Raw genomic sequence first — 24,119 nt, forward strand, 5'->3', positions numbered from 1 at the left:
AAATAACTAAATGAAAAACCTTAAAAATTTGTGTAAAGATACAGAATCAACAAGTGGGGATTGGACTCAAGTATCTCTTGAGGTCCCTTCCGACCCTTGAGATTCTATGAATCTGTGATTTTGCAATTCTTTGACTTAGCACATTGAGTTGATTAATTTAACAGCCTACCTTCAGAAACATTTTTAACAGGAATAACTAACTAACTGACTAAATAAATAAAGCTCTACAAATAAGAGAAAATCATTCAATTTAAATGATTAATATAAAGAACTGAAAAACAAAAAAACATCTGGAAGGCTTCTTCTCTTTCATTGAGCCACTCATGTATGGCCTGGTCTCTTGTTTGATACACTTCTTACAAAAAAATAAACTTTGTAATTAGAATACATCTGGTTTGCTTTCAGTATGTACTTTTCCATGTTAAGGAGGAAGAAACAGAGACTGGAGCAATCCGTTAGATATTCATACACACAAACATATATATGTGAGTGTGTGAGAGCAAGTAAGTAGATAGGTATTTGCATGTAATTTTCTGTTAACTCCTCTTAGAAACACTCATAATTTAATGCACTGGGCTCTAACTCAGACAGTTTGCATAAACATGAAAACTTGTATTTGGAGATTTAATATAGTAGAAATCCATGAACAGATGTTATAGGAAACAAGAGGTTGAATGCACACTGGACATACAATGTTCATTAATGTTTGATCTTTTGGTCCAGTATTTATAAAGAGTTGCTTTAAGTTTGTCATCATACAGATGACAGAAGCCTTTATTTCTGGAAGAACTAAAAATACTTACTTGAATTACTTCATTTTTTTCTCTCTCCATTTTTTTTTTTTTTCCTAATTTATATTTGGCTATACCAGTATCTTCAAATATAAGCACGATTTAAAGGTGACTTGCAGACCTAATCTTCCCAGAGTCTTCCTTGAGTAAGAAAGATTATTGTCACTACTAGTTGATTATTTGGGGAATGACATAAAACAAGATCACTTATTTGACTTGTTTCAAGTCAGAGAACATTTCAAAACTTGACTAACAGTTATTAACTGGTGTTTTTCTTAAGCCATCTGATACCTGATAAAGTTCATTGACTAGCAGCAAAAGTTGAGTTGAAGTATAGTGTTCTGAGCTTGAACTACTGAATTCATCACTTTACTGAATAGAAAACAGTGCCAAAAGGTCATACTAATGACATGTTTTTTCATCTAGCATATTGGATATGCTCCATCAACACAAAAGTCTTGGAAAATATCAGTAGGCCTGGAATAAAATATTTTGATGTCCCCATACTGAAAGATAATATTTATTTTGAAGAATACTTTCAAAATCACCAAATCCAAATAAGTTTATTTCCTCATTTACTGTTTGTGCTTCAAAGAAGTAAATATATAAAGATTTTATTTCAACATAGTTAAAGAAAGGTAAAAAAAATGTAAGAACTTCTCTTTCAGTGTCTCAGAGAAACTTGATTAAATTACTTAAGTAACACTGGTTTTCACTATTTATAATTCAAACATTGAAGTCTCAACAGGAAACAAAATACTGATTTAATAATCCTCCCCAGTTCTCATGATATATATTATATAATACGTACTTAGAAACATCAGAAGAAAATAAAAATTTAATTAATACCTCAGGTATAAAAATTCTCCAAAACTATGAGCCACTTTAAAGTACACTACTTTAAATTTACAAAGTACACTACTATAAATTTACAGGTAAATTTTAAGAGAATCATAGAATCACCAAGGTTTGAAAAGACCCACAGGATCACCCAGTCCAACCATTCACCAATCACCAATAGTTCTCACTCAACCATGTCCCTCAACAAAATATTCAATCATTTCTTGAACACCTCCAGAGTTGGTGACTCCACCACCCTCCTGGGCAGCCCATTCCAGTGCCTGACTACTCTTTCAGAGAAGTAGTATTTCCTAATGTCCAGCCTGAATCTCCCCTGGTACAGCTTGAAGCCTTCCCTCTAGTCCTATCACCAGTTACACAAGAGAAGAGGCTGACCCCCAGCTCACTACAACCTCCCTTCAGGTAGTCATAGAGAGCAACAAGGTCTCCCCTGAACCTCGTCTTCCCCAGACTGAACAATCTCAGCTCCTTCAGCTGTGGTCTAGACCCCCTAACAGCTTTGTTGCCCTTGTTTGAACACGCTCCAGGGGCTCAGTGTCTTTCTTACAGTGAGGGGCCCAAAACTGGACATAGTACTCAAGGTGCAGCCTCACCAGTGCTGAGTACACGAGGATGATTACTTCCCTGTTCCTGCTGGCAACACTGTTTCTGATGCAAGTCAGGATGTCACTGGCCTTCTCACCTACCCGGGCACACTGCTGGCTCATGTTCAGCCAAGCATCAATCAATCAATAAATCAGTCAATAGCCCCAGGTCCATTTCCTCTACACAGTCTTCCAGCCACTCTGCCCCAAGCCTGTAGCGTTGCCAGGGGTTGTTGTGGCCGAAGTGCAGGACCTGACATTTGGTCTTGTTGAACCTCATCCATTGGCTTCAGCACAGCTATCCAGCCTGTTCAGATCCCTCTGTAGGGCTTCACTACCCCCAAGCAGATAGAATCAGAAAAGTTGGAAAATACCTCCAAAATCATCTAGTCTAACCATTCACCTATCACCAATATTTCCCTCTAAACCACATCCCTTAGTTTTACATTTAAACATTTCCTAAACACCTCCAGGGACAGTGACTCAACCTTCCTCCTGGACAGCTCATTCCAGTGCCTGATCACTCTTTCCGTGAAGACATTTTTCTGAATATCCAACCTGAACCTCCCCTGGCACAACTTGAGGTCATTACCTCTAGTCCTATTGCTATTTATGTGGGAGAAGAGGCTGACTCCCACCTTGACATAACCTCCTTTTAGGTAGCTGTAGAGAGAAATAAGGTCTCCCTTGAACCTTCTCTCCTCCAGACTGAACAATCCCAGTTCCCCCAGCCACCTTTCATAAGACTTGTGTTCCAGACCCTTCCGAAGCTTTGTTGCCCTTCTTTGGACACACTCCAGGGCTTTGATGTCTTTCCTATAGTGAGAGACCCAAAACTGAACACAGTATTCAAAATGCAGCTTCACCAGTGCCTAATGCAGGAAAATGATCACCTTCCTGCTCCTGCTGGTTACACTATTTCTTACACTAGCCAGTATTCTGTTGGCCTTCTTGGCCACATGGGCATAATGCTAACTCACGTTCAGCCAAGCAACAACAAATATCCCATTTGTTTCTGCTCAGTCTTCCAGCCACACTGCCCCAAATCTGCAGGATTTCTTGGGGTTGTTGTGGCCAAATTGCAAGACCCAGTACTTGATCTTGCTGAACTTCAACCCACTGGCCTTTGCCCAGTGACCCAGCCTGTCCAGATCTCTCTGTAGGGCCTTCCTATTCCCATGAAGATCTCTCTGAGGGGAGAGGGGGGAGAAAAAAGTCTCCCTAGCCATTACTGTAGTAAATTTTCAATAATCTAATTCTACTTCAGAATCAATCAAGGTTTTTCATCAACATCCTCATTTCTACTGAGTACAAAATCCAAAGGTTTCCTTAGATCACATTATTTCCATGCAATATCTACATATGAAGAACAGCTGGAGTGTTTTATGACACAGATCCAGAAACTACAAAAATGTATCTATTCCTACCTATGAGGCCATTTGAAAAATCTTTAATTTCTCATGTCAGATTTCCAGGCAGGAAACTGAGAGCAGAAGACAGGTTCTGAATCCAGCTGCTTACCATAGAAATTAAGTTTGTTGGAGAAACTGTTATACTATTCAAATAGAGCCTATAAAAAAGACTCTAGAAGAATTTTCCTTAATTAAGGTTATCATCTTTTTATGGTCATTCTAAAATTGACCCGATGAGACAGTCTTCCCAATGAAGACTTTATTCCCTTTTGGTGATAGTTTCTACCGCTTTCTGTTAATTTTCCTAGCTGGTTTTGTGTGTTGGAGGAAATGATTAAACTTATCTATTAGTACATCTGAAATCCAGTTCTTTGTCAATAAGCTATTTCAGGTGCATATTTTCATTTACATTTATACTAAGTTTGTATGGATTTGCATTTACCTTTTCTTTTGTTTTATTATTATTATTATTATTATTATTATTATTATTATTTTCCTGCATTTGCTTCTTCTCCTACTCAAAAGCAGTAAATGGACTGGATAAAGATTCAACCCTAAAAATACTCATGTAGGTATTCGTTCTTACTCATTATGATTTATTGTTTCATTTTTCCAATTCTCCTTTTGTACTTATGAGTTCAGATATTTTCATGCAGCATTATTTGTGGTCCCAAGTCAATAATACTTGAATGTGGTAAGGACAATATCTGAAAGCTGCTTCATACAGTCTGTTTCCATTTTAGTCCATAATTTCCTTGCTCTTGCACTTCTGAAATATTACAGACAATAAACATAATTTAAAAAATCTCATGAAGTCATATTTTATGGCAGTTCTTGACCAACACAATGGTGTTTCTTACATTAGTTCCTCTTCTGAAAAAAAAAAAAATATATATATAATAATAAATAAATTTTGAACTAGCTAAAATCTGCTGCTGAATGTAAGACTTCATATGCACGTGAATCCTTGAGAACATGTATATGTTTGGGGGACCCATACAGAATTCTGTGCTGAAACAAGTATTTTTAAATTAAATTATTTAACAAATATTTTTAATGAACTAGTAAGTAATGACATTTTGGTTTTCCAGCTCGTAAAGGCATAAAAAGTATTACATTCAAGACATTAAATTAAGGCACCAGATTATTGTACGGTACTGCAATAGAGGATATTATCTGTCCTACAGTCCTTCAGATCAAATATACAACTTTACGTAATTTTGAAAGTTTATGTAATAGCACATAGTACTATAACCTTTTCCATATTTTGCTTAAGTAACTCCCTCATAAGAAAAAGTTTCCTTCTTGAAACAACAATGTTAAATAGCTAAGTCTATATAAATGTGCCGCGCAACTGGGTTTGAAGCAATCAAATATGTTGTCAGCAAACCAAGGATTCTACAATTAAGACCCTACCATCCAGAAAGAGTAAAAAAAAAAAAAAAAAAAAAAAAAAGTCAGCTTTTACTTTTAAAATATTTTGAATGTCTACTTCTGCAATAACTAACAGATTTTGCCATTCATGTTTTGCCATCTTCCCTTAAAATGTGAATCATATACTCTTGTGAGAAAGAATATAGCACTCACTCTCACTGTGTTAACTTTGACTTAGTGCTTACTTTTTCTAGCTGATAGAATTTGTGTAAAAGAAGCACATGAAAAAGTATTCTTGCTAATAATGCATTAACAGGGTCATCTGGTCCCATGATTCCTATGGTACACAGAGGCTAATAACCTGTAATTTTGATATTTGTATGCAGTATTATAGTAGTGTCATAGGATGGCTTGAGTTGGAAAGGTCCTTAAAAATTACAGTATCATGGACTGTCTTGGGTTGGAAAATCATATAGTTCCAATTCCCATGACACAGGCAGGGTTTTTACTTACTAGACCAGGCTACCCAGGGCCCCATTTAACCTGGCCTTGAACATCTCCAGGGCTGGGGCATCCACAGCTTCCCTGGTCAGAATGTTCCAATGCCTCCCCATCCTCTCAGTAAAAAAATTTCCTCCTAAAATATAATCTAAACTTCCTTTGTTTTAGTTTAAGACTATTCCCCTTTGTTCTGTGACCATGAGACCATGTAAATAGTTCACAATCATCTTTCTATAAGCACCCTTGAAGAACTGTACAACATTAATTTATGACCCACATTTTTTTATGTACGTATCTGTGCATGCCACTGCAACTATCTAATTAATATTACACAAATGAGTTAGTTCAGACTGATAGTTCATAACTTTAATTATCACTTCTTGAAATCCTTATAGTTATCAGAGATTTTTTTAAAAGAAGAAAAATGAAAATAAAGCAAAAAGGTGTGCTATATATCAGTGTTTCCTATGCAGTGTATATATAAAACACATTAGCCTCCTTCAAGCAAAGGTAACTACAGAAATCATTATGGGAACATAATATTAATTTATTGTTAATTAAAATAATACAAAGATTAAATGATACTATTATTTACAAGCATTGTTCTAAAAGTATACAATGACAAGAGTTTATCTAAATCAGGTATGTACTTGAAGTAATGCTCCATTTAACATTTTGGAGAAAAGTGTATTCTTTTTCTTTTCCATTAATTTACTAATAATATGAACAAGAGAAATTTCTTTTTTCAGTGTAGTTTTGCAGATACAACTTGCTTGTAGCTACAGAAATTCACTAATCATATTAATCTTCATATTTATAATAAATCAAGAGTTCACTACACTTTACAATATCTGCAAGGGTGTTAGCAAGGAAGCAGTGCTGGAAGTGTGTTGTAGAAACGATGAGACAAAGACCTGATTCCTTGTCTGAGGGGGTTTGTTGGAGAGTATCTTTCCCTCTAGGTTCCTTTCCATTGCTTTCTCTGTGAAATCTTTGCTGATGGGAGGGATAAACAGATGATTGTTAGAAGCAGTTGAACAGCATAGCAGTTCCATGCTGTTCTCTAGTGAGTATGTTTGCTTCATAAAACTGACCAATTTGGCACTCCAGTCACTCATATTTTTCCATTTACAACTGAAAATACACAGTTGTTCCTCTGAAGGTAAGTAAAGGGCTGTAGAGATTAAGAGAGATGTATTATGCAGTTCAGGGAAATATAATCCAATTAACGCTTTAGTTCCTGTTTCATTAATGTCTGTACACATCTGTCACACTTGAAAGATGGGACTTTTTCTTCCCAGTAACAATGAATAAACACCTATATAACTGTTAAAATGCCTCGTTTCAGAATTTACTAGTTCTCATTCTCACAGGACTTCACTGGAATAAAAATCAAATTACTCTTCTATACCACTGTTTTCTATTTAGGCAGGCAGTGTAAACAGGCATGAGTTTTACAAATGGAAATGTGTATGTATATATATATATATGTGTGTGCGTATGTATGTATACATACACATATATACATATGTGTGTATGTATATATATACATATATACATATATATACATACACACACACACACACACACACAGGTATATATATATATACAAAAAGCATCTCTGAATAAATATGTTGAAGGAAAGAAACTTGTGCTCACTTTAAACATGGACTATGGAAACATAATTCCCTTAACTCCTAGCACTTAATTCTTTTACTGGTTTGCTCTTCAAGCTGCAAATCAAAGGACAGAACTCAAGAGAGGAAAACTCTGTAAGCCACTTCAACTGAAGGCAAGATAAATGAATGTAATAAATGAAGGCAAGATAGCCACAAGTTCTCAGTAAAATAGGCTTTCTTTTTCTGACTTAGAGATTGAGTTAGTCAAATGGTCATTATATTTTAAAAATTCCAGAGGAAAAAGGTATTGTTCACCTACATTCTCAGTCAGATCACAGCAAAGACTCATCATTACACCCCACTGTAGTTATCATCGTGGAAGAAAGCACAGGCTTGCTACAAACATACACATCGCCAATTTTTAATTGAGGTAATTTTTTAACTGTCTATAGTTTCTTTATCTGCATTTTTCCTGATCACTAAATAAACTTCTAAAATTTTTGTCTTATACAGATGGATAACAGAAAAGGGGCGGACCTGTGTGACAAATCCAATTTTCAGACAGAAAATTATTCCCAAGTGCAGAAGGCATGTAGGACTCTCTCCTCTTTTTAAGTCAAGTAGTAAGCAAACAAGACCATGGTGCTTCTTTCTGGCCTCAACTCATCCCCTGCTGATTATAAACAAAGGATAAAAAAAATCTTTGTTTTATTGGACAAAACTATCAATACATTCACCTTTTTAAAATTGCAAAATAATTCTGTACTGTTATTAAGAACTGACTTCCTAATACATTAGCACATATTTAAAAACTGTAAATTTTTTTTTTACCTTAAGAAAATAAATACATGGTGTTACAGATAACTGCTGCCAAGAATCATTGCTATTTGTGACAAAGATATCCAAAAGGTACTAAAAAAAAGTGCTGTACAAGAAGATTAAGGTGATATTGTACTTTGCAATAACTTAAATTGTACATTTATAATTGAAAGTGACTACAACAGACAAGGAGGTGGTATAGTCACTAGGTGTTCCCATAATTATACTAACAAAGAAAAAAACTGAAATTCCATACTGTACCATAAAATACAAAGCAGAGCTTAAGCTGTATGCAATATTTTTGCTTAGCGACACTTACATGAAATATTCTCAGGTCGTTGTTAACATTATTTTAGCCATTATGATACAGTAATCCTTTAGAAACTATTATTTCTGCTTATGTGAGAATAGTACAAACTGCATTTTTAGTTAACAGAGAGACTCTGCTGCTACAGTAGTTGCTACTACAGTGGAAAAATATATTTCCTCAAGTTTAGACTGTGATCTAGCTCTCATTTAAACACAAAACATCATCATCATTACTATTACCATAGTTAATAGATGTCTTCTTTATGTCTCTAGTTTCATCTGGATCACAAATTTCTTATGATAAGATGTAGACATAAATAACAACAAATATGTTATGGCACTGTACTGATTTTAGAGATACAGAGTGAAAACCTCAACTTGGCTTAATATATTTTTGCTAAGTTTTCCCAAGCTAATAAAATACAGAAATCCAATGAAACACCATAAACAGATGCAAGAGTTTGTGTGAGCCAGTATACCATATTAAGCAGGATGGAATATTTCTTGAGGCTGTATATATTACTAAAATTAGATAAAATAAGTAAGGGTTCCTTTGTTCCCTTTATCTTATTCTTAAATAACTTTGTAATTATAATAATTGTCAAATTAACTTTTGACAATAATTTAACCTTATGTTTAAGGAAATTGTTTCTGGCTCACATACTGCATCTATTCTCTCACTACACTAAAACCTTAATAAATAGGTTACATTTAGAGATATCTATGAGCTGTTTCTCATGCACCCTATTTCCAGTATCACTCATTGAGAAGAACACTTAGATGTCTTTTGCAACAATCATTTAATAAACCTAATACTCAAATACCTACAGCAAATACATATCAAATAACTAAAAAAAAAATCTTGAAACTTTTTTCCAGTGGAATTTATGTTAAACAATAATTCCAAATAGAATTGTTACCACAAGATTTATCACATCAACTCTGTCTACACTCCAAAAATCAATAGGCTTGACCTCAGAAGAAAATATTATTACCAGTAATCTTTATCAGTTGCATAATGGTGAAGATGTCAATAATGCAGAAACAGAAAACACCCCTCACCTCAGCATAATTATATTACGCGGATCCCTTGGTCCATCTTTTCTTTCCAAGAAATAAAAAATAATAAATAAATTTTATATATATATATATTTATATTTATTTCATTATATTTATATTTAAAAGGTGATCTAACAAAGTAGCAGATAAAAAATTGAATGTCTCTCAAGCTCTGCATTAGCTTGTATCAGAGGCACCAGGACAGTAAAGAAAAGCACACAAGTTGATTCTGTGGATTAAACAAAGTTCGTAGCAGAAGCTTTTGGACTCAATACATAATTTATGAAAAGGGAGAAAAAGAAGAAAAATGGAAAATAAAGCAATCAAGCAACCAAACAAAAAACATAAGCTTGTTAAAGAATATGAGGCTAAGATTTATGTCACTTCAGCATGTACCAATATGTACATGTATATGCACGTGCATTGTTGTGATAAGATTTTCAGAATTTCTCCAAGATACAATGTTAATCTGATAGCTAAGCAAAAGTACTGACTTCATGGAGATCTCTGATAGCTTCTGATACAATTAGTCTTAAGTGAAAAAAATCCTTGCCTTCAGAAAAGAGAAAAGTACTAGATACAACATTGGAACATGGATATCCACAGTTCACATTTCTAAACAAAGAGAACTGTGCAATGTTCACGTTCTTAGATTTCTGAAATTACAGTGTACTTATGAGCTAATTCTTCAACTCTCACCCTTTATTAGGAAATACCTAATAGTTGTATAACCTGGAAAACTCTCTCAATTTTAACCATTTCTAAGAAAAAGAAATTAGTAAGGACTCCTACCATGTTTTTCTTAAAAGTCATGTGAATTCTCATCTATGAAGGAGGAGTGATTATCATCAGTATAGGTGAGAAGAAACAGAAAGCCCGGGTGTGAGCTGATTCCAAAATACCTAATGTCCCTGCCTTCTGCAGGAAAGAATTATAAAAAAGGGGAAGATGGAAAACACGACGAACTTGGGAAAGGTGTCCACAGTACAGAGCAAAGCTAATCCTGATCAAAACTGAGTTTGGATACTTTCTAGCTTACACTCTTTTGTCAGTATGATAAAAGAAACACCAGAGGCTTCTCTTCCACAGCTATAAAAACCTGAAAAAATCCACAGCAGATAAGGAAAAATGAATGTTACACATGGAGCAAAATGCTGCTTTCTACATAATATAAATTTCATGTTTTTTCTAACAATCTTAGAACAGAGAGCAAATAATATAGAGAGGGTGCTCAGTGGAAAGAGATCTTAAAATAAGAGAAGTATTATCGAAGCTGCTCAGGAAATGATTTTATTCTAGATTTTTTATATATATATACACATATATATAAAGATACAGGAAAAAAACAAATCATCCCTAATTCATTCTAGTCAGTGGCATCCTATATGGGACATGCCATTTTTCATTTCTTATAGACTCTTTAGAATAAATGCTTGGAAAAAAAAAAAAAATTGTATACAAAGGCTATTGCACTTTGTTCTAAAAATGCAGAAGAAAACAATTTAACCCAGCTTCCAAATTATTCCTCTTTTCTTCCATGTAACACTTTTTATATACTACTGATCCAATTCTCAATGAATAAATGAATTTTGCAGAATATCACATCATGAATATAGGGAAAATGATTAAGAACTCTTGATTATTCATGTTTTGTGACCTATGTGCCTTTTGTTCTTGAAGGTTTACACTTGCAGACTCCCTAGTTGAGGCACTTGATAAAGCAGTCTCTACCCTCACTAGCTGATCTTAGCTTCAAGGAATTGTCATAAGATACTGTTTAACAGAGAAGAGAAAGTGGAGTCAAATCAATTACATGGACCACATCAGAGTATCTGGAACTGCAAAAAACAGGCAAATGTATTTCTGCAGCTTTCTAAGTTTAGATTTGTAAAAAATTCAAGACTAGAATTTCAGCTGTGGAGAAGAGCCATTGGTGAATAGTTTTCTTCATATGAAAAAAATGCCAAGTTCAAAGAACAATTATGCTTAAAACTGCTGTTGTTGATAAAATATCCAAAGAAAAACACAGGGTTTGTGTGACTGACCAGAACATCACATTGCAGTCACCACAGCTTTCAGAATTCAGGAATCACCATTGCTGAAAGGCACTTACCATTGCCTCACTGTGCTCTCATCCACTGTTATGTCTTCTCAAATGTTTAGCAAGCATCAGTAAATGTAACAAGTGCAATTTTTTTTTTTTTTCCATGTGGAGGAATTCAATTACACACCATATACACTTCCACATCAGATGCCATTGGACAGGCTGCCCCTCTGCTGTCATCTGTTGCACAGCAACAAAATGTGATGGAATATTGGAGAGAAGGTTATATCTCTCCTGACATACCACCACCATCTGCCTCTGATGTCATGAGACAACATAATAAAATAGGAGGTAGTATTCTCGGAGCAGCCCGCATTTAGTAACTGTCAAAAGCAAAACAGAATACAAGATACTTCTTTAAGGAAAATCTAGATGAAGAAAAATACCAAAATAAATTTCAATATATGATAATGATCTCAATAAAGACAGTACTCCTTATCGTTTTCAGGTTCTTCTAAGAGACTTGAGGATGCCACCTGACAATGTCAAGGCTGCCGTACGGAAAGGGAAAGCAACACATTCAGACATGGACAGCTTGTATGAATTCTTCCCTTTGAAAACTTTCCATCAAGAACTGAAGTTGCCATTTAGGTTTTCCTAATACCAAATCACAGCATCTTCTTTTCAGTGTAAAGCCACATTTTTTAAGATGGAGTCGACACGCTATACCGTAGGGTTTTTTTTCTGTCGTTTTCAAGCAATGTGATACCTGATGTAATACATATGTTTACATACTTCCACTTGTTTTATAATTGCTAGCACTTTTGTAGTCACTCACAGCTGTTTTCCCTTATAATGATGAGCAAGTATTGATATTATGTTGTATTCAAATTCTGATTGGAACAGACTTCAAGGTTAATATGAAGTCTACTAAGATAATATTTTTTTAGAGTGATATAAAAATGCTATTAAAGATGTTCTGAAGTAACAGCTGCTTGAAAGTAAGTAAATAACTAAATATTTAGACTTGAAAAATGATATTGAATCCAGCTGTAAAGGCTTTCTTTTTGTTAAACATAAATAAATAAATAAATAAATAAAGTGCAGGAAGAGTGAGGAGAATGGGGAACTGAACTACTTTAGATACTGTCCTGTATAGCACTGGGCCTGCCAAGGCTAAATGTCTTGAAAGGCAAGGAAAGATCCATTTTAAGACTGTAGGAGAGAGAAAATGCATCAAAGCTAGAGAGAAGTTACTTTGTCTGACATACTCCCACAGTGACTATTAAAATGCTGTATGAGAATCTAAAAATCACTTAACTTCTAGATTCAGAGTATATGCAATTGTTTTTATACTGTTACTTCTGCAATAATCTTAAGAATTACAGCTCCCTAAAGACTAGCTGGTGTACACTTCCAACCTGCTGCCACCAGAGGACGTTTATTCAAGTTGCTCACCTTAAATCAATCATCATAAAGCAATTGTTCTGTCACCTATAAGAAGTTCACCAGGAGGTCATGTGGACACTCTGGAAATATGAGTTTACCTTATGCACTTTCAGTAGTAGCTAGAGCAGCTAAGAAGTCCCACATCCCATTAAAACACAAGTCACTCTGTTTACAAAGAAGGCAGAAACTGTTTCACTCCTCCTGAAACATTTTTTTTTTCTCACCAACACATCTTTACACTGTGAAAAAAAGATTCCAGGAAGTGTTATAAATGTTTCGCAAATGACTCAGGTAATCTAAAACCAAATAAAGAAGCACCAAAGAGGAAGAGCAATTTCTAGACAGCCACTGTGTACAGCTCTCATTTTCAAATTCAGGATCAGAGCAAAATGCACCATATGCACCAAAAAGTCTCATCTACTTTATGAAAAACCTTCCTACTGAAGAAAATAGCTTAAACACACATCTTGCTCTTCATATCAAGATGAGAACTAAGTAGCAGACTAACATTTTCCAGCCAGTGTTAAGAGAAAATAGATGTCTGGGTCTGTAACATGGACCTTTCATTCAACTTGTAAGCAGCACTATCTCATGTACTTACAGCTGGAACTGTTTTAACAGAATATTCTTATTTAAAAAAAAAAAAAAAAAATCTTCTCATGTTGCAAACAGACATGAAGAAAGGTCTTTCTCTAGACATCTCTCTAAAACCGTAATTTCACATATCAGTACAATGCAAGTGTGCATAACACGAAAAGTTTAATACAATTTCAAACAACTTTAATGTACTTAAAAGCATCAAACATAAATGTAAAACATATTAGCATTTTGATCAATTTTACATCCTTTCCTATTTTTTTAAAACTGATTTTATAAACCAGATTCTTCAGTTTTCACTCATTTAAAATATTCAGCTAGAGCTTATGATTATAAAACATAAATTATTTTAATCAACGTATAAGTATTAACAAAGTTAATAGTAAAGCAATAGAATTAAAAAAAAAGTTTTTACAACAGTATTCACTCAGTAGAGCATATTAATATAATAGAATAAAAACATAAGAGAAACAGGAGCATATCTGCAGATATTGACAATAAATGGGAAAAGATTCATTATTCCATGCTCATATTGACCATGAAAGTAGTAATTTCCAGGAAAATTTATATTTACCACTATTTTTTCTGTTCCTATATTATAATGAAACTTTAGAGAAACTAGTAGAATGGAAGAGCTTTACATCAGACATCTAGAACTGCTAAGAAAGCTAAAAATGACGTCCTGTTACACCTTCATTTTGCCTAATCTAATATGCACATTTCTTTCTCTTAATCTTTGTTATTACAGTTACAAATACTTAATTTTCTGTTCGAGAATTACTTCATCCCTGCCTGCTGCTTATTTCCTATCAGAATTTTAAATCCATCTGTTTGCTACTATTTTTCATAGCAACTAAAGATATAAAAAAATGTATAGATAATATGCACTCCTTGTCAATACCTTCTGGCTCTATTGTCATTACTCTGCCATCACTGTGACATAAAACACCTTCTTAATCCATTTTTGTTAGGAATATAAACCAGTAAGGCAAAATAAATTAAAAGCTCTTAAAAAACTTCTAATACTAACAACCTTATAAAGTAAGTGTGGTTAATAATAATAATAATATCCAAAGGCATATAAATAGATACACCTCAGCCCCCCCCCCCCTTTTTTTTTATTAAAGATATTTCTATGGTGCTTATTTTTTATACTTTTTTTTTTTTCCCCTATTTTCTTCTCTCCAGCTAGTTTCCCCAAAATGCCTAGGGCGACTAATGACAAAATAAAACCTGCCTTCATTGAGTATAGATAGCTAAATCTAACCCTAAATTACTGAAGCTCTCATAAATTGCACTGTTAAGTTTGTATTTGATGCCAATAAGACTGTGCTGCTTACAAGGTCTCCAAAGTGATACTAAATCAATTAGGTTCTAAGTATGTGGGCTTCACGTACTAATCTGTTTGAACACTAAACAAGATCTGCACTCATGGAATATATCATTATCCTTTCCCAAAATGCTGAACTGGCCTGCTTTCCAATTTAGCCAATGATATCATAGTTGTTCCAACATGCTACAGCATCCCAAACCTATGGAATTAGTATCCATACACATTAGAGTTATTAATGCTGCACTAGTTTTTAAAATAAGATTTAGAAACCAATCTAACTAAACTGTGTACTACATATGATATTTATCACATCCATCATTTTTAAATAGTTTTTGCTGTCAAATGTTGTGTTTGTGTACTGTCAGTTTCTTCAATACAGTTTCATATAACAAGTAATAGTTCATCTTTTTTGTTCTATCACAGTTTATCATCATAAAGTTTGATATACTATGTGATTAATATTAAAATAAACAATGACTTTTTCAGCTTCAAGTTAAAGCAAGTAAGTTGAAGTTTCTAGTAAGGATCACTAAAATAAGCACAGGTTAGAGGAATTAATCATTCATTCCTGCAGATTGCTAATATATTTCATCAGGCCACTGTATGATTTGAATAACAAGAACAATTGCATAATAAAACACATTACTGCTGATATATGCAACTTTATCAACTTTAAGATGTAACTGCCATCACAACGAGAGGTCCTTTGTGAAGTTCTCTCATGAATCAGTCTAACCTGATTTAACACTCTCCTTTATCAACAATTACAATCAAGATTCTACATACCTATATCAAATATAACATATACCAAATTAATTGCCGCAATTTGACTCAGATCATTTTATCTAATAGCAAGGAGTAATTAAAGCAAAAGTAGAGTATGTGTGAAGGTGCTTTTCATACAGATAACAAAGAATTGCCAAGTGATATCCCTAGATTTACAGAAAACCTGGAAGACAAACAGTGAAGACCATGCTCTGAAATAATAAAGCCAAAAGCATGCTGTGATTCAAACTAAACTCAGCAATGTAGGTCATATGTAATTAGACAAATATATTTAAATATTTATTTTTTTTCTAAGGATATTGTTAAAATAGATACTTTATCATGTACTCAATATCACATGCTGTACTCTCGGAGACTACCTCGCATAACAAAAGGCTTAACTTAATAAACTTCTCTGCAGTCTCAAAACAGTTCATGCAAATTATCTGAATTACTTGGATATATTATTTTAATGCTTTGCCCGCAGGGAGCTCAACATAGCAATATGCCACTTCAAAATTTTACCTCCTCAAAGAAAAAAAAAAAAAAGAAAGAAAAAAGAAAACTCTGCTTTTAGATGAATGATAAATTCATAGCTTTTAAATAATAATAAGATTTCTTACTAAGCTAAGTTCATCAGGTATTTTCTCTGTCATAAATGTTACTATAAATTACCCAAAAAGTACTGTGATGTGAAATGAAAATCACCCTGATTCAGTACCTCAGAACTTATAGCCTACGCTTCATAATTATTTCTAGCTTAAAGTTTATAAATACCTGAAAGCAACTCTGAACGCTGTCCTTCTGCCATTGCTGATCTTAGGCATTTCTGCTCGTGTCACATGAATTTACTAAATAAATTTTGTCCAACTAGCTTTACTGATGTGAAAAAACAGTTTCTTTACTTCACAAAGAAAAGCATTTTATTTGACCCTAATTAACTTTTACTTCTGGTGACATTTACTAGCCATGACTGATGTTGAACCGTACCTGAAAATGTAACATTAATTTCACATTGAGATGCCTAATAAACATTAATTCTACACGTGTTTAACCACTTCTAATGACAGATTAGATGAAAAGTAAAAGCGTGATACATTAGATTAGAGTTGTACAGCCTAGAGTAACCCATTTATTATCCTATTGCACTGCAAAATAATGCAGATTTGTATGAATTTGTAAAGTAGTAAGTTTCTTTTAATCAGGTTCATATTGCCCCTAGAAAAGGTAAAATAAAACATGAAGTATTCAAATCTAAGTCCATTTGGCAGGAACACATTAAAAAAAAAAATATGCTGAAATGTTATTGATTCCTTCTGCTACACTCAAGAAACCTGACTCAACTGTATTTCTACTGACATAACACAAAGGTTTTATTTAGATATTAGCGAGCACGAGCAAATGTTTTTCAATGACATACTTCTCATCTCTATTTCCTCCTTCTACCTAGGAAACAGTTAATCCTCAATACTGGTACTGTTTCCTCCAAGAGATGCAGCAAATGTTGATAAAGGGTCCACTGTCCCAAGGGAAATAATGTCTGCAAAAGTTCTCTTCCCTAGACGAAGATACATTTAGTGGTAAATAACACCTAACAGTAGACACATCATGACATGCCTTTTGTACCTTCTGTCAGTTTTACTGCTCAGCTCAGTCCTACTGCTCATGAGACCCTTCCAAATGAGTTCACCCTTTTGTTTCCCCAAGATCTTTCTCCAAATATTGGGGGGAAGGGGGGGGAAACAATAAAAAAACCACCATCAGAACTTTTGGGTATGTTCTGTAAAAGAACTTAGAAAACAATGCTGTTTTCTGGATCTGCCATCCTCATTAGAAGAAAGGAAAAAAAAAAAAAAAAAAAAAAGAAGAAGAAAAGAAAAAGGAATACATTTTACACATATAAAACTTCGAGAGAAAAAGGTAACAAATTCAGAGATATGAACTAAAAAATGCTTACATCTGAAAGCACAGCATATTTATAGTCTACTCACATTTCACCTTATACTGCATGCCCTGTCACCTGGCATTAGTAAGCCAGAGTGCTTCAGACCTCTCCTGAGGGTGCATCTCTTTGTTTAGGTTTTGTCTATAAGCTAACGCGTACCTATACTCAGACTAAGGTAGATACTACACAAAACATACCCAGTTCTTGACACAAACGTTCATCTTTTTTTTTTTTTTTTTTTTTTTTTTCCCCTCATAAGAGATAAGCAAACCACTTCATGCACTTTTTCCACTGGAAATAGTTCAAGTTACAACAACCAAGTTCCTCTCTCATCAAACAGTGTGACTTAAGAGCATAAACCACACACACAAATACATACATATATATATACACGTCTATGTGTGCATGCGTTTGTGTGTATATGCCATGAACACAGGGTCAGAAACCGAGCACGGAGCATTTACTTACTAATGCAGTCCGCTCGGACCTCTTTGGAAACCTGAAGGAGTCTCCGCTTTCCCTCCTGCCAGTCAGGCGCCGGGTTGTGCCCTTAGTCCACACAGGCCCCGAAGGAACTGCAAAGAGAGAGAAGCACATGCCACATCAGGCAGGTCTGTTTTGGCGGGGTCCAGCGCCGCTGCCTCTCGCTTCTTGGGGGTATCCCTGCTTTCCGAACAGACTCTTGCAAAAGAGTCATCTTTCCCAAGATTTTTGTTTTGTTTTGTTTTTCCTACCATCGATTTTTTAAGCCCTCCCGAGGCTTCTGCACCCTAAAATTTGCTTGGGGGGCTGACGAGGAGCAGAGAGGGTAGATACCTACAACTCTCTCCGATGAGGCCGGCAGAGAGAGAACGAGGGATAGGAAAGAGGGAGGAGAGCGGCAGCGATCGAGGGGTGGGGAGGAGGAGGGAGGTGCGGGCGGGGCGGGGGGCGGTGGAGCGTCTCCCGCTGGAGGTGCGGTGTCGGCCCGCTCTCCGTGCCCGACACCGCTGGCTGCAAGCAGGCAGGCGGCGCAGAGAGGGGCGGGCCGGGCGGTGCACTCCCCGCCGCGCCTCGCGCAGCTCTTGCTGCTCCGCCCGCTCACCTGCATTTCCTTAACGAGCCACTTGATGGCTGCCAGTCGTGGCCGCCCCCCGGCCCTGCCGCAACTTCGGCACCCGCGGAGCCACACCGCCCGCGCGGAGCTGGGGAGATGCGGAGGGGCTGCACTGGGCAGGCACGATGTTGGCCCCTGCCCGCGGAACTTTCTGCCCGGAGGCTGGGGCAACTGGGCGAGGGTAGGGGCACAGGGAGAGAGAGGCGACTGCTGCGCCGGGCTCCCGCAGGTGATTGCCGCGGCCGCGCAACGAACCCGGGAGCTGGATACGCTCCGCTGCCGCCTCCCTCCGGCGCTGCCTCCTCCCACCGCTCTCCTCGTCGTGCGCGAAAGGAACGAGTGATCTCCTCGCTATTAATAAGTCCTATCCCCAGTTTCCTTCTCTCCCTGGGAAAACAATTAATAATGCATTAAAATAATGCACCTTTAAAGCCACTGGATGGCAATAATAAAATAATAATATCACCACCACTTAAGGGATCGCTGTCGTGGATGTGGTGGTTAGGCACGTTTTCCTACCGTTCACGCTTAAGTGTGAGCACAAATTACCTCTCTGGTATTCAAAAGTCCCTTTCCCACTACCAAAGCAACTATCATTATCACCATCAAAGAGAAAGGCTTTCTCCAAAGCTTACTGGAGACACCGCGTCCCTGGGTGGTTGCTGTGGCTGGATTGCAAGGAGAGCTCCCCCCTTCTCCCCTTCCTCCCCTTCCCTCCCTTCCGTTTGCCCCAAACCAATCTCGTCTCTTCTCCTCCTCCTTTGCTTATTTCGGTGGGTTAAGCATAGCGTTTGGCCCTTTTAGTGTTTTCCCTTCCGTTCCTCCCTTGACGATAGTTTGTGTATTTTAAATAAAGATTTCATTCTGCCAACCCGCAGGAAGCTTTTAACAAGATGCAGCTGAGCGTGTCGATATCTTATATCTTTTTACTGCTGCTCCGGCGTGTACATCAACTCCAAACTCATTTCTTTTCTTCTTCTCCTGATACTGTAGCATCTCAGAGACGGCGGAGGCGGCAGCAGCAGCAGAGCATCACTCCCGGGGGACACTTTTACTTTGCCCTCAAAGTATCTCCCAGCAATGAGAGCGTCTGAATCCCCCACCCCCCCCCTGCACTACAGCAGAATGCTGGGGTGTTTGCTGCAAGATTCCCAATCCCACTGACATCAGTAAGATCTGGGAGCAGACGGGGTGGGGGTGGGGAATTTCTTTCTGTTAGAATACAGTTTTGTGTGCGCTATTTTTAATTAAGATTTTTCCAGAAATAGGATCCCATCGAGATTTAATTTACAAAGGTACCTCTAATGCTGATCAATACTGTCTTCGAAGAGAAACATTTGCAATCCCTTGTCTCCCCACAACTGTGCAAAAATGCTCTTCATGGACTTTAAATCATTTATGAAAGACTACAAAAAAATGTGTTTCTTTTTTGTTGTTGATGGTAGCTTTTATTGTTCTGTGTGTTGTTGTTGGGGTTGTTTTGTTGTTTGTGTTTTTTTTTTCCCCCACTTCATCCGCATTAAAATACAACTTTGTTCAGCATGCTGGTTATCTCTTACAGCTTTTTAAGAAATAAATATAAGTATATATTTTTTCCTCATTTGGATGTTTAGAATCAAGGTGATTTCTTCTCGTAATTCACGTTTCTCAACCCTTAAGTGCGCGGTTCTACCACGCGAGCCCCTCTGGCACTCCGCGACTGCTGAGCCGCAGCCTCCTCCTCATGCTAAGCCTCAAGCACGGGCCTGAACCCAACAAGAGACACAAAGTGGGCCTAGGGTTCTGCCAATGCTCTGCTCAGCCAGAGGGGCCTGTGGCGAAGGATGCGGAGTGCAATCTCCTTCCCGGCCGCGGGGCGCTGCGCGGGACGCTCCGCCTGCCTGTCCGCCGCAGGCGGATCAGCCCGCGGAGCGCCGTCGGCGAGCCGGGTGAGAGCGGGGCGCGGCAGCCGCGGCCGCAGCTGGTCGCAGCTGATCGCAGGTCAGCGGAAGTAACCTTCCTCCGCCCCGAGAAGGGGCCACCAGGAGCTGCAGCTCCTAAACATGAACGCATGGTCGCACATGTTAAGGCTTCAGCTCCGAGGTTTACCTGCCAGCTTAAAGCCTTACCCTTAAACGTGTAACAAAAGCAGTGGAGACCTCCTGCTACCTCTGGTGCAGAGCATCGCCGATTTGTCTGGAAGATGCACTGCAGCTTAAGTTGACCTATTTTGTAGCGTGAAGATTTATGTTCAGAAAAAGATAAAAATAAAAATAATGATATAGAAAGAAAATCTCCTCCACATTAAAAGAAAAAAAAAGATAAAATTTTAAGTATACATATGCAAAAGGGGAGGAGACAGAAGTATGTGCCTATTGTATTACACACATTTATTGAGGGACAATGCAACACAGTGAATGAGAAATACTTCCAGGGCTTTTTTTTTTTGCCTTTGGCAGAACACTAGTAAGTACTGCTTAAATTTTCAACTACATATGTCATCACTAATGTCTTCTTTACTAATATAAAACTTCTGATTTTATCTATACGGTCAAACGCTGTCAAATACAGTAGAAAATTAAACTAAGTTTTCTAACATTTAACACTCCTTGACAGATTGAAACTGTGTGTCTTTCATTCCTCTATTCCTTTTGATCTTTGGTTTTTCCTGTTTGTTTGTTTGTTTCCTTTGACTTAGTTATCTTTTTCCAGGCTACTGTATCTTATTTCTAGCTCTACTGCAAATTTCTTCACAGGAGCAAATTCTACAGTTTGCATTATAATAATATACTTACCTTTCCTGAGTACCCATTTTTAGCACAATTTAGCATCCTCAGTGATCACTTCACCATTACTTATATGCAGACGGAATGGAGCACCTGTTCTGCATCCCATGCATTACACTGTGCTGTTTTAAGTTCGTGAAGGGTGAGATGAATTCAAGATTAGAAAGTGTTATAAAGGTGTTTGTGTGAGAACAAGTCTGAAAATCCATGGAGAGGAAAAAATCACACAGAAGCAAATGAGAAATAAAAATAGAATGTTCCAAACATTAGTGTAGGAAAGAAAAAATATATTTTTGTCACATCACGAATATTAATAAAAGCTCCAAGCTTCAGCATGTGCCAGGTGCTATTCAGCAGATCTGTCATCAGAAATAACTAAGCTGAACCTAGAGGCAGTACTTTACCTCTATCTAAACAAGAGACAACATTAAACGTTATTTGTGCGTTTGTGCATTTGCTTTAGAAATTAGCTTAATATCAAATATTCTATTTTGTATACCACCAGCACCTCTTTGGGGATTTTTTTTTTTTTTTTTTTTTTTTTGCAAGGCAACAGTGATGAGTGTGACTGAGGTTGGACATTTTAAAAATAGTGACAATGAAAGTACTGCAAGGGAAACAGAAAGCCTAGAAAAACTGCAAACCTGACAGTTTTAGGGTGCAGAATGACATTTTATTTTACTTCTCCTTTTAGGTCTGGTCTCTGTGGGCACAGACTTTTTTTTTTTTTTTTCCCCCAAACAACTGAGATCACTCAGTCTTGTGCTTTTCGTGGAGCATCTCCAAAGGAAAACCATAGACATAATGGCATGACAAATATTAATAATCACAATGAACAAACACAGATTGAATCATCCCATCCCAAAATAAAATTCAGGAAACAATAAAAGAGATATATGTATGGAGAAGAACACCCCAAGATATCTTTTGTGAAACTCCTCTTGATCGTTTTTTTTTTCTGGGACAGAGTTTAGCATCTCCTGCAATGAAATGAGAAGATGACCCAGAAATCTGTGACCAGCTGGAATTTTAACAGGACAATTCCTGTTTAAAAAAAAAAAAAAAAAAAAAAAAAAAAAAAAGTCACGCGCCTTCGGGCAGCTTGGAAGCCATGACAAAACTCCATTAGCATGAACTCTGTAGCTGTAACTTCCCTATTCACACTTGTCAGAACTAAAAATGCAGGGAGGACAAAAGTGTTCAAAGGAACAATTATACAGTAGCAGTATTATTAACATTCTTTCCTAACAATCATGTCTCAAAGCAGACAGGTGAAAAGCTGCTAGTAAAAAAGTGATATATATTTTACTTCTCCATGTATGCAAAACATAACAGCCCCACTGTTCAGATAATCAAAGTTTGTGTCTGTACTCTCCACACATGCCAAATTTGCATATGATGGGAGAAGTTAAGAAAGAATTGAATATATATGCCCAAATCTGAGAAAATGAAAAAAATTTATCTGAGAAAGTGTTTCCTACATTTGGATTATATGATTCTTAAGCATCCTGTTGAAATACCCTATCATTTTCATTTCTGAAATGGAGTTCATTTTTGTACAAATGAGTAGACATGCATGCAAGAGCTGAAAGTCTCATAGATAATAATTTTTTCCTGGAGAAGGACTGTAGCTCAGGGAATATGATTGAATATAGTAATAAGAATTAAAAAAAAATCTTTTGTTTTAGCAGAGTCACATTTATTATATTAACTACACTCATTTATAGATCAACAATCATGTTTCCAATTGAAAGTATTTTAAAGATATTAGTGATACTTTTTGTATTTGCTAGTATCCTTGTTAAAAAGGAATTATAAAAAAAATGTAATTCACACTAAAATGTTATACACAACTTTTTTTTTCTTTTTTTTTTTCTTTTTCTTTTTTTCTTTTTTTAATCAAAAGGCTAAATGGATCTTTGGATGCCAAATATTTGGAAGGTATTTTTCCCCTGCATGAGTGAATGCCTTAGTTGTGGAGCTTTTGTTTGTTTGTTTGTTTGTTTGTTTAATTATTCTCTTCATGTGTTAGCAGGCTCATGATGCATTAAGGGATTTCCTTTATTTTTAAGAGCATCAAGTGGAAATCTAGAGCATTTAAACTGAAAAGAGCTAAATCAGAGTGCTTGGATTTCACAATCTAAATCTGTTTCCCCTTGTGTCCCTGTCCCTCCATCACTATTTGCACACTTATGTTTCAATTCATAGATATGCTGCCCCTTGTTCATCTCACTAGAGCAACAAGCACTAGCTAAAGAACAAAACACTTCAGTGTAATTTTACTGAGCACACTTAGCTTCTGTAACCACATGCTTAATTGTAGCTAAACGGACACCTTAAAAAGGGAAAATTCCCTTCAAACGTATGGGTTAAATTTGGTTTCTAACTTAGAGATCAACCTCAGAGTAAATGGGAACAACTATGTATTCAACATCAATGTATGCCTGTATATTCTTCTTCATTTGACTGAGAAATCTGACATTAGATCTGAAAGACTGTTTGACCAGATCACACATCTACTTGTGTATCAAAATGCTCATACAAGCATTGAAAATTTCTGCAAATTTCAGTGTGCATCAAAACATGAGTTGAAATTTTATGAGCTTGTAGTTCATTGTGGATCCAGATTCTAAATTTCAGTAATTAAACGACTACTTCTATTTCCGTTGAAGACAGTGTAATATTTTGCCATTTGATTTAGCAATAACAGGTTTGTCCTCCAAATGCATAACCTGCTTTCTGTTATAAAGTAGAAGATTTAGTAATTGTTTGACAACTGTTTCATTAATCCACCCA

The 24,119-nt window shown here is 36.3% G+C and overlaps 1 protein-coding gene and 1 long non-coding RNA gene across 10 annotated transcripts in view; one reads left to right on the forward strand and one right to left on the reverse strand.

Moving 5' to 3' along the window:
- PTPRD (protein tyrosine phosphatase receptor type D) overlaps positions 1-18,393 on the reverse strand; it is a 1,190,026-nt gene extending 1,171,633 nt beyond the window's left edge. For 7 of the 9 annotated variants that reach the window (XM_085214154.1, XM_085214153.1, XM_085214152.1 and 4 more), the window contains exons 1-2: positions 18,283-18,393; positions 17,931-18,037 (exon numbers count right to left, since the gene is read on the reverse strand). The gene's annotated coding sequence lies outside the window, so the exon portion shown is untranslated. Of the gene's footprint in view, positions 1-17,930; positions 18,038-18,196 lie in introns of all 9 variants that reach the window. The other 2 variants (XM_085214146.1, XM_085214148.1) reach the window with 2 other exon arrangements.
- A 161-nt stretch (positions 18,394-18,554) lies between these two features.
- On the forward strand, positions 18,555-20,097 carry LOC146542188 (uncharacterized). The gene is made up of 2 exons (XR_014880558.1): positions 18,555-18,787; positions 19,552-20,097. It is a non-coding gene; the product is annotated as an uncharacterized LOC146542188 (long non-coding RNA).
- The last annotated feature ends 4,022 nt before the right edge of the window (positions 20,098-24,119 follow it).

The sequence above is a fragment of the Meleagris gallopavo genome, chromosome Z, assembly GCF_905368555.1.
Source record: "Meleagris gallopavo chromosome Z, MGAL_WU_HG_1.1, whole genome shotgun sequence".
Classification (NCBI taxonomy): domain Eukaryota; kingdom Metazoa; phylum Chordata; class Aves; order Galliformes; family Phasianidae; genus Meleagris; species Meleagris gallopavo.